Source organism: Gorilla gorilla, chromosome 6 (genome assembly GCF_029281585.2).
Source record: "Gorilla gorilla gorilla isolate KB3781 chromosome 6, NHGRI_mGorGor1-v2.1_pri, whole genome shotgun sequence".
NCBI lineage: Eukaryota > Metazoa > Chordata > Mammalia > Primates > Hominidae > Gorilla > Gorilla gorilla.
In genome coordinates this window covers 79,837,326-79,849,371 of record NC_073230.2, presented here as the reverse complement: position 1 = coordinate 79,849,371, position 12,046 = coordinate 79,837,326, and the positions used below count along the sequence as shown (strand labels likewise).

Here is a 12,046-nt window from a genome sequence, read left to right as displayed (position 1 = left end):
GTGAGCTTTACAGGCACCAGTGCAATTGACTGAAGGGATAAGGCAGGTTTCGAATGATGAAAAGACACGTTTCCAGGGGTCTTTCTCTTCTTGTATATTAAAGAGAGACTTTTAAGATTCTTTTCTATTGCATGAACCACAAATTGTCAATAAGGACAGTAAAGGAACGTCATTCTGTCCATCTTGCTTTGGCTGGCCCCATCTACTTACTCTCAAACTCAACAATTTCATTTCTGCCTTGGTGGAGTCAGAAAACAACGACGGCCTGGGTATTTGAGTTCAATTTTAGGCTGCATTCACCACTGACAATGTGACTTAAGCCAAAACCACATTTCTATTAGCAAATACACTCATTCTGAGCTGTGGTAGTGATTATTGTCCACTAATTATCTGACACTCATTCTGAGACGTGGTAGTGATTATTATCCACTAATTATGTGCCAAACTCATGATCCTTCTACAGTATATGCATTTCACAGGTACATGCATGTTGTCTCAGGTAAGCAACTGTCTGGTGAAGGACTCCATTTCCGGGCCACCCCTGCCTTTCACTAGTAGTTAAGGTCACATGACTAGTTCTTGGCAATGGCAGAGGTGCTAAGTGTCAATTCTGAGTCTTCCTCCCCATGATTGGGTGGATATAGAAAGTAAGAGGCTTACCAGATGGCAAAGTCACGAGATGAAAAGAATGGGGTCCCTAAGACACTGCAAGGGGAGTCATGGCCAACCAGCAAGATCCATAAGACTGTCAGATGGACGAGAAGTCAACGTCCGTTCCATTGAAGACTTTCTTCATGTGGGGCTCCACTTGCTATAGGAGCTCACTTTATTCTTTTCTTTTCTTTTTTAAAAGACAGAGTCCCGCTGTTGCCCAGGCTGGAGTGTAGTTGCATGATCTCAGCTTGCTACAATGTCTGCCTCCTGGCAGAATTCAAGCAATTCTCCTGCCTCAGCCTTCCAAGTAGCTGGGATTACAGGTGTGTACCACCATGCCTGGCTAATTTTTGTATTTTTAGTAGAGACGGGGTTTCACCATGTTGGCCAGGCTGGTCTCAAACTCCTGGCCTCAAGTGATCCGCCCGCCTCGGCCTCCCAAAGTGCTGGGATTACAGGCGTGAGCCATCGCACCTGGTCAGGAGCTTAAACTTTATTCTAGTTCAACATATGGAACCTCAGTTACTCTGTACAAAGGCCTTTCATTCCTCCATAGAACTTACTATCTTCTATCTGTAAAATGGGGATAAGTGTTTAAAAATTGCTAGTGACCTCCAGATGAAGAGCAGCAGTGAATAGCAAGTAATAAGAGCAAAATACAGATATCTTTTCTTCCACAACTAGGTTCAACAGTCAATATTTAGGGAAAAGAAACACAACATCAATTTACTTTACCTAAAACAACCAACTGCAATGACTGAGAACCCAGCAAGACTTCTTTCCCACCATGCCCTGTGCCTAACTCCCAACCCTGCTGCTGACAAGGCAAGGACAGGAGAGGCAGAAGCTGAAAAAGAGCTCACTTATCCCAATCTTGTAATGAGACTACAGAAAGATTTCTTCTTAACACCTGCCTACCCTCTATTAGAGAACTTCCTCCCAGGGAAAGGCTGGAGGAAAATGACATTATTATTTCCTCATTTGGGATAAATTGCTACAGGCCTAGGTATGTAGGCAACGGTGCCAGAGGAGTAATTCATGAAGCCCGTTTCTCTCTCTCAGGCCCTAGATACAGTTACAACTCTCGCTTGAACACTAGGGATTACAGCTTCTAATGAATCACTGCCCACACATTATCCTGCAGGTCACCTGCTGGGTTTGGAAATGAGGGCTGTTTCCCAGGTAGTAATTAGGATTTCCCTTTCCTTCCCTTAAGACATTTCTGCCTCTCCAGGACCCATGTCCATAGCTTGGCTCTGGAAAGGGCAGGGTGGTGGTGCCTGTTCCAGCATAAAGCCCGTCTTACGAGTCTACCTACTTTTCTGAGGCCCTCCATGCAGCCCCAGCATCAAGCTGCCCAAAGCACGCTGCCACTGTGCAATGGGCAGAAGGCATTCTGCAGTGGGCTGGGAGAATAATGCAGAGCTTCCCACTCGGGGCCAACTTTCAAAGGGACAGCTGTGTCAGCGCAGCTGCCTGGGCCTGTGGGAAGGGCCGACAGCCCCCACCTGGCCCACATCTCTGGCTTCAGGTGTCTGTCCCCCCATTGTCTGCTCACCCTTTCAATCTGGTCCACCAGGCCAATACCTGGTGGAACTGTGGAAGGTTCCAACCTTCCTGCAGGAAAGGAAGGCGTTACTGGGCAGAGATGGGACTGGCTTTCTGGGTGGTTGTTAGTATTCTAAGTTTTATTCATGACCTTTTTTTTTTCTTCAAACAACAGTATCCAAAAAGCCATTCCCACACCTCAAGTAAAAGGTTAAACCTGAGGTCAGCGCTGGGCCCGTGCAGAGGCCCTGCTCGTGCAGCACGGCCTGGGTCCACCTCCCCAGACTCATTTGTTCTAACTGCTCTACACCAGCATCGATCCACAGATCTACAGATTTGTTCTAACTGCTCTACACCAGCATTCGATGTACAGAAAGTACTGTCTCATTTGGTTCTCATTGAAGGGAAGACACTATTATTCCCATTTCACAGATAAAGCTAAGGAAGTTGCCCAAGGTCACAGACTGATCAGGTAGCGGAGCTACGACAGCAAGATCTGAGTCCAAAGCGTGTGTGTTTCAGGATGTCCTCACACTGCCACCCTCCTCCCACCCTGGGCACCTGCCAGAGGGAGCGACTATTCACTCAACAGTCCTCCTGAATTTTCCTGCCTGCATCTCAACCCTCATTTTCACATTTTCCAGGGGACTACCTTCCCCTCATTCCTGCAACCTAATTCTACCTGTGAAGCCCCCTCCGCTTTGAAGTGCATCCAAGAAACACCTTCCTGAAGAAGATGGCCTCAGACACCGCCAGGCAGAGTTTGTGTTTCTTCTGAAACAACCTATGTTCTGCCTGGAATTTCAGCTGCTTCTGTCCTGGTCTTCTTTCTCCTGTCAGGTAATTAGGCGGCCTCTAGAACGCCAGCTAATCTCCATTGAAATGCCGGCTCTGGAGTGAATGAGAACAGTCCACTGTCTGTGCTGACGTTCTAGTAGGGGAGAAAGACAAATAAAAGTCAACAAATGAATAAAGAAGGTAATTGCAGGGTGTGACATGTGTCATGAGGGCTAGCCCAAGATAAGGGATGGTCAGGAAAGCTGAGAAGGTTCCATCTGCACAGTGTTATGGGGATTCAGTGACTTAATGGTGAAATGCCGGGCTCTGGCACATAGTAGGCCTTTAGTATGCACGTTAGGTCCCTCATGGAAGGACAACAATGCAGGCTAACAGCAAACACTTTCCAACTTAGCTGCTGTGTGGCCTGGGGTGACATGAACAAATGATAGCATGACAAAGCCCCAGAGCCTTCCCATGTAAAACGGGGTTGAATAAACCAACAGCTACTTCCCCTGGTGAGGACATGACAACAGGATGCACATAATGTATGTAGCCTGCGGCCTGTCTCACGGGAAATGCTCTGCCACGGTGGTGGTTGACACTGGTGGAAGGAACTGTAGTGGCTGTGGGGGAAGAGACAAAGGAAGGGGTGGGCCTTCCTCATATTCTGCCCCATTGTGCTTGAACCAGGTCTTGCCATCTGCAGGCCTTCGATACGTATCTGCTGTACCTGGGTAAATGAAACATCTGATTATCCCTTCTTCTCTCCAAATCTACGCTCACTTTGAGAAGCTGTGCACAGAGCTAGGTGCCTGGATTCATCACACAGATGGCGATCGGGCCCTGGGCTTGCACAGAGTCTGAGGTCTGTCTTGAGGGAGTGTCTAATCTGTTTAGAGAAAGACATCACACTGAGATCTCATTGACCCAGGGTGAAGTGGTAGGAACTGAAACACTGTAGACCCTGCCAAGGATGCCACGCACAGTTGCCTGCATTTCTTTCTTTCTTTCCTTTTTTTCTTTTCTTTTCTTTTTTTTTTTTTTTGAGACAGAGTCTCACTCTCTTGCTCAGGCTGGAGTACAGTGGTGCAGTCTTGGCTCACTGCAACCTCTGCCTCCTGGTTTCAAGTGATTCTCCTGCCTCAGCCTCCAGAGTAGCTGGGACTACAGGCATGCATCACCATGCCTGGCTAATTTTTGTATTTTTAGTAGAGATAGGGTTTCACCATGTTGGCCAGGCTGGTCTTGAACTCCACAACTCAAATGATCCGCCTGCCTTGGCCTCCCAAAAGTGCTGGGATTACAGGCATGAGCCACCATGCCCAGCCAGTTGCCTGCATTTCTGACAGCCCGGGACTGCATGTGCCCTTTATGTGCATGCACTCTCTCCTGCCACTTGCCACCCTTCCCCTTGGCCATATTTTCCCTTCACAGTACTGCCCACGATTTGACATTACAGTATGTATTTGCAAGTTTGTTTGTTTATCCACCATCTCCATGACTAGAAAATAAAGAAGCGCCACAAAGGCAGGGACTCTGATCTCTCCTTTTCCAGCCATAACAGTTCCAGGTCCCACAACAGTGTCTGGTCCATGGTATCCTCCCAGTCATGTCCATAACTTGAACCCTTGCAATAATCTCTAGGAGATAGGCGTAATGAATCTTGCAGTGATTCCCCTATGTTACAAACAAGGAAGCTGAGCTCAGTTAACATGCCCGGGGTCACATGGCCAGGAAGTGACACAGCTGTGGAACCTAGGCAAGCTGTATGATGAGGCTGCGGGACAGTGGCTCTCAGCCTGGACCGCACATGGAATCACCTAGGTGGGAGGGGAAAGTCAGAAATCTTAATATCCAGGCCACACCCAGACCCATTATATCAGAATACGGGTGTTATTTAGCAGGGCCCAGGTTTAGTATGTTTAAAGCTTCCCAGGTGATTCCAACGCGCAGTTCAGGCTGAGGACCGCCAGTCGTGGGCGTGATATCCTGCAAGGGCCGCGGGAATTCAGAGGTCAGGTGCCGAACTTCACTGTCCATGCCTACCTCCCACTGGTAATGCCCACAGCAAGGCTCCTTGTCCCCCCTGAGAATAGGCGGCGGTCAAGCACCCAAAGAAAGCTAAGTATGTGTAACACCACTCCAACAACCCCCGTGGCCTGCCAGGGAGTGGACTGGAAAACCAGTTTAGATTCGCAAAGAAGCTGGTATTAAAATCACGGAAGGCTCTGTGGCTCGGGATGCCATGCATGTTAGGACTTGTGAATAATAAAAGGGGAGCTTGTAATTCTACTAAAAAATGAAATTTCCCCATTTCTGCAGAATAAACAAAAACAAAATAATACATTAGCTCTGCAATATGTCTGTGCTTCAGGGCTTCAGACTGTCATTAAAGTTGGATTTTATCCATGACGGATTTCTCCACTCCCCTCACACCCGAAATAAGAAAATACGCAGCCTTACCATGAATTTCCTTTTTTTCCTATTTTCTATCTGCATGTGGTTTATCCGTACTAAACTGTAGAGAAAGCTTCCAAGACACTGGGCTGTTGTTTGCAATTCTTTGTGTTGGCCCTAAGACATCTCCCAGGCAGTTCTTAAGAATCCTATAGGACAACGCTGAAAGAAGTACCTCTCGCAATTTAGGGAAGATAAAAAGAAGCCCCCCAGAAGCCTGTGCTCTTGTGTGTGAGGTAACTCAGAGGGAGTTGTAGAGGGGCTGCTGGCTCTGGTTTCAAAGCGGATCAGCCCCGTGAGGGGCTGGATTCAGCCGAGAGATGGATCAAAGGCTCTCGTAGGTGGCAGCAGGGCTTTGAAGCTCTTCTCTGAAAAGACCTGGCACCTACTTCCTCTGTACATGAGGCATGTGCAAGTGTGGTGTTGTGGGGGAGTGGTCTTTTGCTGTTAGCACAGGCACCCCTAGTGCCCTAGACAGTTCCCCAGGGCCTCCAGGATCAGCATAATCATCCTCAGGCTGCAAACTGAGACATTCTGGCCAGTACACACTGTCTAATTTTAAGAAGGAGCTCCACCAGGTCCATAGTAGGTACCTATCAAACTAGGCTTGGCGTTCAACTGTCCAGGATAGTTGAGGCCAATGGAAAACTCTCATTATAGTCCAATTGTTCTCATATCTGCTTTGGTAGAAGCCAAAATATTTAAAGAAGCATGACTTACATGGTTTTCCTTGCCCCTCTTCCTTTCTTGGGCAGATAGAGTATGGTGCCTCAAATATATCTGTGTGAACAGGGAAAAAGAAAACCAAAGAGGCTTGGATGTGCCATAGATTGGGAAACGAGTCACTTGCAAAACCCAGGGCTTGGTGGAAGCAATCCTCCAAGGGCCCCCAAGGGGATCAAGTTCTCAAGTTTCTCCCTGCCTGTCCCCAGAAACATGAGGTTACTTGTTCACACGTGGTCAAGTACGATGCGGATGACTTGAATACCAACTAAGCTTCTCCACACTGGGATCCCATGCCATGACAGGGATGGAAAAAAAGCCCTGATGACAGCTACAGGTCAGGTTACAGCTCAGATCCCTTAGTGAAGGAGTGACGCTAGGGGAAAAAATAGCAGCAAATTAGACGCTCAGTAATATTCCAGAGATGGCTCCACAAGTGGCCTGGGCTAACAGAGCAACTCACATCTAGCTTTGATGTCTTGATAAGTTTTTAACAAATTCTCCTTCAGTTATCCAGCTGCTTAGCTAATCAGATATTATTACCTCCTTTGTGCTTCCTTTCCCAGCTCTCTCTCTGTTTTTCAGGCCTGCCTTGCTATAAAAAGAGCTCCATAATGATCCCTATCTAAATATTTCACTTCTAATACAAAGGTCTGTGTTTTGCATTCCAGAGAGACTCTACAGCTCACTCTGCTAAGAAGTAGCTCCCCTGCCTCTTCGGAAAAAATAAGCTGATTTTACTTGTACATGATCTCGATGGAATTTTCTTGTATAACGTATCCTTGCATGCAAAACCGAGTAGGCAGACATTAAGACAGCGGGTTAACCCCAGCTACACACACCAAAGACATCTGCAGAGAATGCTGACTGGCAACCGCAGCCACTCATCCTTGGGCTTTGTCCTACATTAGAAAACCAGAAGGGACACTTGAGGCAAGCTGCAAAATGCCATCAGAAAAATGGCATCAAAATGCCATCAGAGAGGATATTAATGAAGCACCTGAGAAGTCCAAGAGCAGGGTAACCAGCAGAACTTGGTGTTCTGTCTCCTCTCTTCCTCATCTCGAAAACCACTGCTGGGGTTGTTCTGGGATTTTTAAAATACAGATATGAAGATATGACCTAGTCCCAGCACAAACCCATACACCTTAGCTTGTAGGATGTGAGTGACATCTGCATGTTAAAATTCAGCTCATGGGGAAGGAAATGTCCTGAGAAATCTGGGCCTAGTCGCAGAGGTTGAAATGAACAGGTAACATGGCCGGGTTATCTGTGGCTACGATGTCCTCCTGTAATCCTATTGCATGCTGCCATAGACACTGGAACTTGAGTGCTAGAAACAGGAAAGTGTCTCAGAGGCAGGCTGTGAAGGCCCAGGCTCCAGTGCCAACTCTGTGAAGGCTGGCAGGATCCTGGCCAAGTCACCTCAGCTCTTATACCCTTATTTCTTCATCCGTCAAACGCAGATAATAGTTATGGAAAGTACTGAAATAATATGTATGAAAGTGCTTTGTAAACTATCAATCTCTACAGATAGAAAGTATTTCAGGATTAGCTCCATTTGGCATCTCACAGATTAAATCAATTCTTGCTGTTCTTAAATGAGTTCCTAATTTTACATACATAATATTAAAAAAAAAGACAACAAGAGCCAATAGTTTAGACCATGGAATTAAATAATATTTAAACTATTCCATGAAATTAAGACTGGTGGAAGAAAACTCTTCAAATTTATTTTAAATTTTCAGAATAATATCTATTCCAGAAAAGTAATCTATTAAAAAATACCAATCATGTATTTCTGTGCTGCAAAGGAAAAATGCAGACATTATATGATTTTACTAAGAAAAATGAAATTATTTTTGTTAAGGGATTGAGGGCCCCAAAGTGGCTTACCTATCCCCCAAAAGGGATAGACAGAGGTACAGAGCACCTCTGGAAACATAAATATTATTTATTTATATATAAATATTTCCATAAATATTCCCCAAAAAGACTTGGCTGGGTGGATAACACACAACATCCAAAAGACTCGGCAAGCTCGATCCTGGTGGGCATCAGGAAGTCCTGTCAAATAGAAAAAGCACTGCTGGGGAATCAGGTGTCTGCAGATGATCAACAATCAGAAAAAACTGCTGGCAATAATCCCAGAGGACTGGCCATAGATTGTTGGCAAGGCTTGGGATTCCTGGGTCAAAGCAAAAGGTGCTCTGACCACTGTCTAGGGGGTTCAGCTGGGTGTGGCAGACCTGGGTTGGCTGCTCCCCCAGTAGCCATCCCTTTCTCTTGTCTTCCAATAGAACCCTGATGTGGCATGTGTTCAGTGCCAGGGAAGGTAGTGATTGGTCTAAGCCAATAATGGCAATCTCTTTCCCCTATGCCAGAGGCAGGTGATGCTGTTCAAGCAAGCAGGTCCCAAGAAGAAAACCACCAGGGGCTTCTGGGAAAAATGTCCCCTGCTCAAAGAGAACAGCACTTGGAATCCCCTCTGTTTATGCCCACCCCCTTACTGTAAAGCGTGGTGCCACATGACGTAGTGACATTATACTTGGCGTTTCACTAACCTTCTTGCATCCATGAGGGAAGTCATCCCCCAACACTGAGATGGCAGTATAGGAAGGCGGAAGGGTCCTAGGTCCTCTGTGACAACACTGAGCCTCTACAACACGCTTTCTATTACTCATCTCCATGCTTCTTGTAATGGGAGAGAAATGTCTTTACTTTGAAAGCTGCAGTCATCTGGGTTTTCTGTTACTTGCTGATAAAACAGGGAAACACTCTTCCTGTGAGGGTGAACACTGGCTCAAGGACTGGAGAGGGCCCAAGTTCTGAGGGGCCTGTCATGGTTCTTGGCTGTGAGACAGTGGAAAAACCATGTGGGCAGGGGCCGCTGCTTCCAGGCACTGCCAAAGTAACTCTACAGTGTGGGACGTCCCAAGAGCAATGGGCCCTGCTGCTGTGATGGCTTCCCGCCACAGGCTGTCACTGAGACATTTCTGAATCCGAGTTCCGAAAGATACTTTGTGGGTGTCCAAACTCCAGGGACTAATTATTTCAAGTCAACTTGCAGTGCACTTGGGGCCTTGTTTTAAAAGTTTATTTCACATAGTCGCACTTCTTGGCCTTTTGACTGTCAAGGAGAGAGGCTATTACTCCATGCAGCAATTTAAAAAGAGAAGTGAGGATTTTTAAAGTCATTATTAACAAAAATGCCAAGCAGGAAAGTGTAGAGCCTAAATATCCCACCGAGAGAAAGTACCAAGACAGAAAATAATGTGCCACAGATAATACCACAAAAGCAAACTTCTTGGAAGACAAGGTACTTTATCAAATACCATAGTCACCTTTCTTTAATGAACTAGCCTCAAAAGTGGTATTTACAACATGAACAGAATTTCATCTCATTTCTTATGCTGAGAAAATCTAGAGAATATTAACCCTGAAATATACACTGAATATTCTTGCAAATAAGTAACAAATTTACTAACCCCTAATTTTTCTTTCTTTGCAGGAACTCCTTAGCTATTACAAAGGAAGTAGAATAAATGCCATTAATACAATTAAAAAAAAATAAGCAGTATGGTTTACATTCCCATGTACTCTATGGCTTAGAGCAGCTCATTAAGCCCAATGTGACCTCCGTCTTATTTTTGTAAATAAAGTTTTATTGGAACATAGTGATGTCCATCCATTTATGTATTACAATAGCTTTTTTGCATTACAATAGCGAAGTTGGGTAGTTGCTACAGAGACTGTATGGCCCTCAAAAGCCCTCAAATATTTACTATCTAGACCTTTACTGTAAAAGTTTGCTGACCCCTGGTTTAGAGTAATGGTTATTCTTTTCTCTAAATTGACAGATAATGTTCACTTTGACAAGGCCCCCACATCTTGTTCAGTAGTAGAGGACTATCATATTTCCATAGTTCCATAACCATTAGCAGTGATTTCTGGCTTATTATGGGCTTTGGCACAGAAAAGATAGGCTGTGGATTAACATACAATTTCCTGGGTCCTGACTCTAAGTCCATCCTTTTTTCTTCCATTTAAGACAAATCACAATGCAAGGGAGAGTGTCACACTGAAGTATTAACACTGCAGGATGATGATATTATCATTAAAGAATATTACTGAAGGGAAACATTCTAATTTATAGAAACAGTACATAGTTTGCAAACTTCCAAAACCTAACAATCATTCAAAACAAATCACTTCAACCCACTTACAAGTGATTACAATGTCCCCATAAGCCCAATACCAGGGTTGAGAGCCAGTGACTGTAGCCAGTTATTTTAAAGAAAAAAATACAACTGATCTCAAGATTTTTTTAGTCATTCATCCTTTCAGCATTTGAGTAGCCATCGTGGGCAAGCTCTGTGCTAAACATTCTGGGGTGCAAAGATGACTTGAAGATACTAAAGATGCAACCTTGGCTCTCAAGAAACTAAAGGTACAACCTTGGCTTTTGAGAAACATGCCCTTCAAAAGGACAGGAAATAATGGCCTCTTGAGGAAAGTGAGAAAGCAATATCAAAAAGAGCTTCAAGAAGTAGCATTTGAACTGGATCTCAGAGAGGTATAGGATTTTAATTGGTAATGGTGGCAAACCACTTGGGGAAGGGAAGTCTAGGGCGTAAGGATCACAGAGACTGACATACTTCGTCCGTGTTCACAGTTAAGTATTAGAATTAGGATTAGAACCCAGGTATCCAGTGTGAAGCATTCTTCAAAAGCCATTTACAAGGCATTTGAAATATATTGAGGGTTAGGTTTCCAAAGAGAAAATATAAAAGTATGAGAGATAGTGTTATTAATTTTTTTTTTGAGACAAGGTCTCACTCTATTGCCCAAGCTGGAGTGCAGTGGCATGATCATAGCTCATGCAGCCTCGAAAGCAATCCTCCTGTCTCAGCCTCCTGAGTAGGTAGGACTGCAGGTGTGTACCACTATGCCTGGTTGATTTTTTATTTTTTTGTAGAGATAGAGTCTTCCTATGTTGCCCAGGCTGGTCTTGAATTCCTGGGCTCAAGTGATCCTCCTCTCTTGACCTCCCAAAGTGCTGGGATTATAGGCATGAGCCACCACACCTGGGCTTGTTAAATTTTTAAACCTCTATTTAAATAAGGGGAGGGGAGGATTGTCATATAAACGATATCAGGAAAGAGTATGTACATTACAAAAAAGAATCTGGATATCAGGCCAGATAAAACATCAACCAATCACCAAAAGACACCACCACTGCCAAGAGTCAAAAAAGATCTCAATATCCAAGAGTAAATTAGAGTCTACAATTAGTTTACAATAATCAAAATACACCAATAAAAACCATTCTTTTTTTAAAAAAATAAGACATAGGGTCTTGCTATGTTGCCCAGGCTGAACTCAAACTCCTGGGTTCAAATGATCCTCCTGCCTCAGGCTCTCGAGTAGCTAAGACTACAGGTGCACGCCACCACATCTGGCCAAAACCATTCTTGAAAATTCAGGGCTACCACAATTTTCTATGACTTGGCACATTTTCCAACTGGGGATGTCTCTCTCAGTGTAGTCTTTTGTATTTACTCAGGTACTTGATCTTTAGAAGAAATGATGATCTAAGACTTTATACCCATGAACTCCTTGTGTCTAGATAATGTCAATTCTTTTCCCTCTAACTGCCAAGTAAATTCCATTTTTACACTTTAAATGGCATAAATTGTCTAACCCTAAAAAAAAAATGGCAGAAGTACTTTTGCTGGTTTTAAGTAGGAGAAATCAAATAGAGAAGAAGGAAGGCAGGGTATTATGCTGTGGCTTAATTCTGTTTAGTAAACACTTTATACTGCAGAGTAATGAAAGACTTCTCAGTATTCATCTCAAAATGAAGGTGGTTTGGTGTATTGGT

At 44.5% G+C, this 12,046-nt stretch overlaps 1 protein-coding gene and 1 long non-coding RNA gene across 15 annotated transcripts in view; both read right to left on the bottom strand.

Annotated features, from left to right (window-relative positions):
• AUTS2 (activator of transcription and developmental regulator AUTS2) overlaps nt 1-12,046 on the bottom strand; it is a 1,185,632-nt gene that overhangs the window by 129,230 nt on the left and 1,044,356 nt on the right. The gene's annotated exons all lie outside the window — the stretch shown is intronic.
• LOC129534725 (uncharacterized) lies at nt 1,301-7,759 on the bottom strand. The gene is made up of 2 exons (XR_008681412.2): nt 3,713-7,759; nt 1,301-3,133 (listed from the first exon to the last, which is right to left on the bottom strand). It is a non-coding gene; the product is annotated as an uncharacterized lncRNA (long non-coding RNA).